Raw genomic sequence first — 7,168 nt, forward strand, 5'->3', positions numbered from 1 at the left:
ATGGTCTAAATATTGGATCATCAATACTACCTGCTAATATCTTCCCATACCCCACAAATCAATACCAACCAGAAGACAACATATCTCATATCAACCTAAAAAATACCAATTCAAGTTGTGTTATTTGCTCGACACAACTTCAGTTGCTTAAGTTATAGAAGCTGACACATATCAACACTCCCAAGATGATTTGTGCGAAGCTGATGAAATGTTTCATCCATTGTGCAACTTTAACCATTCTCAACTTGCATGCATATGTTATATATTTCCAACCAAAGAGTTTTTCTATTAAGGTTAAAATGATGATTCTTGATCACCTTATCCCACATGGTTAGATTGTATACATAAACACTATAAAATTGAAAACAACAGACATGCATGTCCTTACAAAATCAATTCAGATTAATTACATATCTCATTCTCTAGTTAGATAAATTGAGACTTACACAGACTTGAGATAGATGATAAGACAAAGGTATCAATCTGATATCAGAAAGTAGTTTTGGGATAATTACTGGTTATCCATCCCCAACACCTCAATTATGTCACAGTAAACATTCCAACAGAATCTGTCACGCCATTTCTTAATAATATTATTCCTATGGTCCTACAAATCTCATATAATGGTCATCCACATACATTTCGAGACCCTATTATATTCAACACTGAGTTCTAAAAATTAAAAATGACAAAAGTGTAGATTTGGTTGAGAATGTGTAATCATACATGTCTATCTAGTGCACTTGCCCCAAACCTCCCTAACAAAATTGCAGATGAAAAACAGGTGTTTGACATTCTCATCACTTTTTATACACAGAGGACATAAGTTATTTACAACACTAAAATATTTTCTCACTTATTGATCTTTTGTGGACAACTTATTCACCAAAATCTTTCACACATAGAATGGAATTCACCAAACCCTTCCACACTTAGAATTGGATTATTCATAGAGATATAATTTTTATGTTTGTAAATAGAGATGTATCTCACTTATCAATTATAGAAAAGTGTAATTACTTAAACTACAAAGACGCTAAATAGAGATGTAGCATACTTATCATATTACAGGAAAATATAATTACTTAAACAACACAAATGGCACTAACTAGTACAAGAAAATCATGAAATAAAAATTAATTTTAGAGACAAAAAATAATTAGTAGTTATAGTAACTAAATTAGAAACCATTTTAGAAACTAAAAATATTTTTGGTTTCTAAATTAGTTTTTATTATTGTTTAATGATTTCTAAATTGGTATCTAATTAGCAACCAAAGTTTTTGCTATCAAATTTATAATTTAAATAATAGAAACTATTTATAAATTTATAATATCTAAAATGGTCTCTAATTTAATCAATATAACAACTAATTTTTTTTAGTTTCTAAAATTGATTTCAATTTAATGTTTTTTGTAGTGATATTTTTTTATTAACGTAATTTTGTAAGTGAAAGTGTTTCTGAATCACTTTTTTTAATCACTCCAGATTTTCTAAATCAACATTAATAAAAATAAGAGGTATAAGATGTAACCCAGGAAATCAAGTATGTAAAATAAACTTAACTATTTCAAAAATTAAGATTGAACCAGTAAAACACCACTCTAAAAGTGAAAAAAAAAGTTTGATTAATTAGCTTACACATAACATAAGGTGAAATTTAATTATTTAAGACACATATCAATAATTTTTCAACAACACTCATTTATTTTTTTTAAATGTTATCGATTAACCATCAAAATTAACAATTACGATTTTTTTTTATGATCAATAATAACATATAATTTTTTAAATGAAGTTAATTTTCATAGATTTTTATTATAACTAAAAATATTATTCACTTTTTAAAATTTATTCCAAAATATTTTATTTACAATTTAAATGGGTTGAAATGAATACTTTTTAATTGCTAAATTTACACAATAAGATAATGTAAGATATTATACCATTCTTGTCCATTTTTATCTCTCCAACTTAAAATCTTTTAAAAAAATGGTTTTGTGAATAAGAAATTTTTACAATGTGTTTTTTAATCAACCTCTGGTAAATATATTTTGAATTCATAATTATGTTTTTTAAGCTTTAATCCAACTTTACTAATAAGGAAAATATTTTAAAATAAAAGATTTGGGTTAAGTCTTAGTTAAGATTTATGTTTTTGTGGGGACAAGAGCACATGATTCTACTGAGTAAAAGTTCAGCAAGAAACTGAAAAGAAAAATCATATTATTCTTTTTGCTTCATCTAATATATACATGACTATACTACTCAAATGTTAGAGTCATTTTTGTTCCCCACTCTCATTCAGATTTAACTTTAATTCTGTTGTTATTGAGTGGCTTATATATCTATATATCTTCTTTCTTATTCTTTTTTAAATTAATATTTAATCTATATGTTGTAATCTATACATGACTATAGTGATTAGAAATTAAGCATGCACATGATAATTTAATTTTATATTATATGTATATAAAATAAAGTTTGCTATAAAACATTAAATCTATTTTAATTTTTTTTTTAAGTTTAAGAGAAAATAATGTGAATAAAAAGAGATAACATTTTATATCAGATAGTTATGAATGAGGCTCACGTGCTAGTATTAACAAAAGCGCACCCACCCAAAAAAGTTGTTGTAGCTAATTCTTATTATTATACTTTGTATATTAATTTTATTTTTGTTATTTTTTATTAACTAAAAATGAATAATAAAATATAATTTAACAGTTTTTTTTATCTCATGTTTGTTGAGACAATATTTATAGGATCAATTATGTATTTAAATTTTATCTGTTTTTAAGTTTGAAACTCTATGATTTTTCTTAAGATGTTTCACAGAATAAAAGGTATTGAAATTGTTGTTCTTTTTAACTCTAAATGATTTAATATTATTAAACTATTGGAATAGTTTTATTGACTTTAGAGTAGTTTATATTAAGGAAGAGGATTTTGAGCCAATTAAGTTTTTAAGAATTTACAAAGAAACAGATTGGAAGATTAAGGAATGAAAAAACTCATCATAAAATTCAAAGTCATACAAGACAATTTTTTTAAGTTAAAATTTAGTAATTTTTAAGAAAAAAAAGTATATCTAAGATCCAGCAACAAATCTGATCATTAAAAATTTCAAATACAAAACTTACTTAATTTAACACTATTGGAAAAATATATTATATTAATATGTAAACTAGATCAATTGACCATGTACATCCATGAACGAAATAAAGACCAATGTTTTTGTAAATATATATATATATATATATATATATATATATATATATATCACGAGTTACTTATACAACAATACCAGTGTTAATATTGAAAATGAAAATTGATTGAAAAAATATATTTATTGACCTAATAAATGTTTATCTTTTGAAACATGATCTAATGACCCTATAATTCGTAATGAGAAAATATACTTAATTATGTTTAGATTAAATAAATTATTTACTTTTAAATTAATTTGAAATCAAATTTGAATTGTCATGTTTTTAATTAAAATCAGCTAAATTAATTATTTGTTATTTATAAAAAAGGGTGGAAAACGTTTTAAGGCAGCACGGCCCATGGGATAGTGAATGATCAAAAAAAAAATCGGTGAGGCCCATTTTGCTTCAAGCACTTTTAGCTTATGAAATGAAATGCAATGCAACTTTTCCCAACTTCTTTCATCCATTTTTCATTGGATAAAAAATGAATGAATTATTCTCCATGTATAAAAAAATAAAATTAAAATACTTATAATTGTAAAGGTCAAAATTAAACACTTACTCAATCAATATTACCAGGTTTGTAAGAGTTTAGTATTGAAAAGTCAACCATAAAAACCCTTTGAATATAAATAGGTTGAGATTGGAGATTTTCATGGAGTTGAAACTAGCAGGGATTCTGAGCTTACTTATATAACTATAGCCAAGAAACAAATTTACTTGCATTTAAGTTGATCCTAATGTGGAAAACTTTAGAATAATGTAAAGAGAGCATTAATATATATATTTTTGTTGGTGGTGGAGTCTTATTACATGGCACCAAAAGAAATAAATTCTAAAGTACAAAAGGGCTTAGATTTCAATTTTCTTATCAACCTTACCTAATGGGTAGATCAAATTTTCCACAGGAACAATATGACAAATTTTGTTTGAATAAGTAAAATAACTTTGTACATTTTTTTTTTGAAATGTTGGCACATATATTACAAACAATTAATTTTAGTTGAGCAATTGTGTACTTGTTTACAAGATAGAGAGGTATTGGGGTACATTTTCTGACCTACTTTCAATTCTCTTACCAAACTTGTTGTTTTGGGTTAAGCCATTTTTAGCAGCACCAAACATATTTCCTACCAACTTTGACTTTAACCATTATCATGGATTGTTAAATTTAAAGTCTATCGCATAACTTATAAGCAAAACATTAGGATAAAATTTTATCATTCTGTTGTTGGTCATCCTAGAATTAATTTGAATGCAAATGATATAAAGAACTTACTTTTCTTAGGAGAAAAAAACAAAAACAAAAAAATCAAGTAAATTATTCTTTTAAGAATTTAAAATGTTTTTCAATAACAAATAACACATACTTTATTAATTTTCATATATATATATATATATAAACTTGATAAATCAAATATCAAATTAAATTTACTCATTTTTTATTATTTTTTAGTTTGGTAGAAAACTCTTCTCCCTCCAAAAAAGTATTTTTAAGATCTAAGTTAAAGTGCGTCATGAGTTATTTGTAGTTTAGAGTTATTTGTCGTGGATATTGATTAGAATTTTTGTTATTAATATTAATAGGAGTTATTTTTTATTTATATTGTTATAATTAATTTTGTCATTGTTGTAGATCACTATTATATCTTGATTGATATTATATTAATCATAGTACACATCTTTGCATCTTCTTGAAAGAATGAATGATAAAGAGATTATTACTATGCAATTATATTGAACTCTATAGAAAGCTGGTGTTGAATACATTTGAATTAATCTTGTTATAAAATTCACAATAATTGTGAGGAAAGAGAATATTGATGAATGTTATACGTTCATATGAGGGCATGGTAATTGATTTATGTCATATATTTTTCCCTAGTTCTCGATGTTTCTTGGAGTCTCATGATTGCTTTAACCTGCGGGATCAAAACTGGTTGTAGGTGTTTGTATTTGTCTCTGTTTTTTTAGGAAATGGTAATAGATGGATTCGTGAATGGGCTAGTTATCTGATTCCATGATTTCGGTATAAGAAGAACAAAGACGATCAACTTTTTTTTTTCTTTTGTATATTGGTTAGTGTTCTTTTTTTAAGTAATTAATTTAATTATTTATTGATAAATAAAAGAGAATAAATAACTGTTAGATTATTTCTGAATAAATATAGAGTATATTTTTTTATATTAAGATTATTTTTGTTATTGTTGTTGTAGATAACTATTATTTCTTATTTTTTTATAAAAAAAAATAAATAATAGATGTATTTTAAAGATATATCAACTCTCGTATACAAAGGAGGCGTATATAAATTAAACCGTTAACGTCTTTTACCTATAAACAAAATTATTATTCCTTACCTCACTATTTATTTTTTTTTAATTTTTTTTAATGTAACTCATACAAACCAAAATGTAACCTTGATCAAAGAATTGGTATACAAAATTTTGATCCAAAAAAAGTTACTAAAAATAATTTATTTAACAAAGAATAAAATAAATTAAAAAGGTTAGAAAACCTCGAAATACAAAGACCTATCTATACATACAAAATAATACTTGGGTATATAGAGTACATCATTCCTTTGGAAGCTCTTTTGCGTTTGTTGGGAATCCAATAGCATAATGAAAACTATGCAACAGGTCGGTGGCTGGACTGATATGGGGTGAGATTGAAATCTCGAATGGAGAAGACAACTTTTTGAATGGAAAGAGAACAATTATCACAATTATAGAACGATAATAACAATATTTAAATCCAAAGGGAGGTTCAAGATAGGTTGATATGGCTCGTTGATTAAGGAGGTGTATACACAATCAAATATGCTTATAATGCCTTACAACAATCTAACTCTGAAATCTCTTGTTGTGCCTTGGAAACTTTGTGGAATATAAAAGCTCTCCTTAATGCTTTTACATTAGCTTGGAGAATCTTGAAAGGAAAAATTCCAACTAGGATGAACTTGATATAAGAAGAGGGGTCACCATTCCCTCCACCTTTTGCCCTTTATGTGATAAATTATATGAAATTGTACACCATCTCTTTTTGAATTGTTGGGTTGCATATCAGGTATGGTCTATGTGTTCAAAGTGGGCAGGGTCTAGGTTGCTTGTCACAATGATATAAAAATTCATCTTCACAATTTCACCTATTTCAGTTCATTTATTTATAAGAAGAATAGGGTTTGGAAAGTTGTTTGGGTTGTTGTCTTGTGGTGTATTTGGAATCACATAAATAAAGTAGTTTTCAAATAAGGGAAGGTAGATGTTGCAGAGATATTTCACCTACCATAGTTACAGGCATGATCTTGGTTGAAGTATAAAGTTCTCAGGTAAGCTTTTCTTTTTCAGAATGAGTTTTATACCCTATGTCTTGTCAGCAATCCCTGAGGTAGCTTAGGTCTTTGTTTTAAGCATGGAAAGTTTTTATGCTTCTGATGACTCTGGTAGGGTTGGTAAAGGTGACATGTTGGTTCATCCTGTTTCATTGTTCTGTTTTAACTTGAATTGTTTGGTCATGGTTTCTCTGTTTTAGCTTGTTTTGGTTGGGAAAGGTACTCCATGTGGGTACAAGGCTCAGTTGAGGGAGGGAGAAGAGGAACAAAATTTGTAAAGCAGATAGACCAAGCAGTGCATCAAGTTTGGGAGCCCAGTCTTGGTAATCGGTGGGTTGCTGCTACATTGAATCATGAAGAAATCATGTAGAAGTGGTGTGGTGTGGCGAGGTAGATGTATGATCTTGTCACTAATGTTTGAGGGAGAGTATGCACTCTGGAATAAAGTTCTATTATCTGGTTTATGCTTTGTTGAACTATTTCTATTTTGTTGTTCTTGGATCATGGGCATGGTCTCGATGTTTGGTCATTTATGGGTCGTTTTTCGACCTGTGTATCTAACATTATGAGGGAGCACAAGTCAAGAGATCTTAATCAATCAGACTTAATCATCTTTAATGAC

This window comes from Phaseolus vulgaris, chromosome 8 (assembly GCF_051622355.1).
Source record: "Phaseolus vulgaris cultivar YP4 chromosome 8, ASM5162235v1, whole genome shotgun sequence".
In the NCBI taxonomy this organism is placed as follows: Eukaryota; Viridiplantae; Streptophyta; class Magnoliopsida; order Fabales; family Fabaceae; genus Phaseolus; species Phaseolus vulgaris.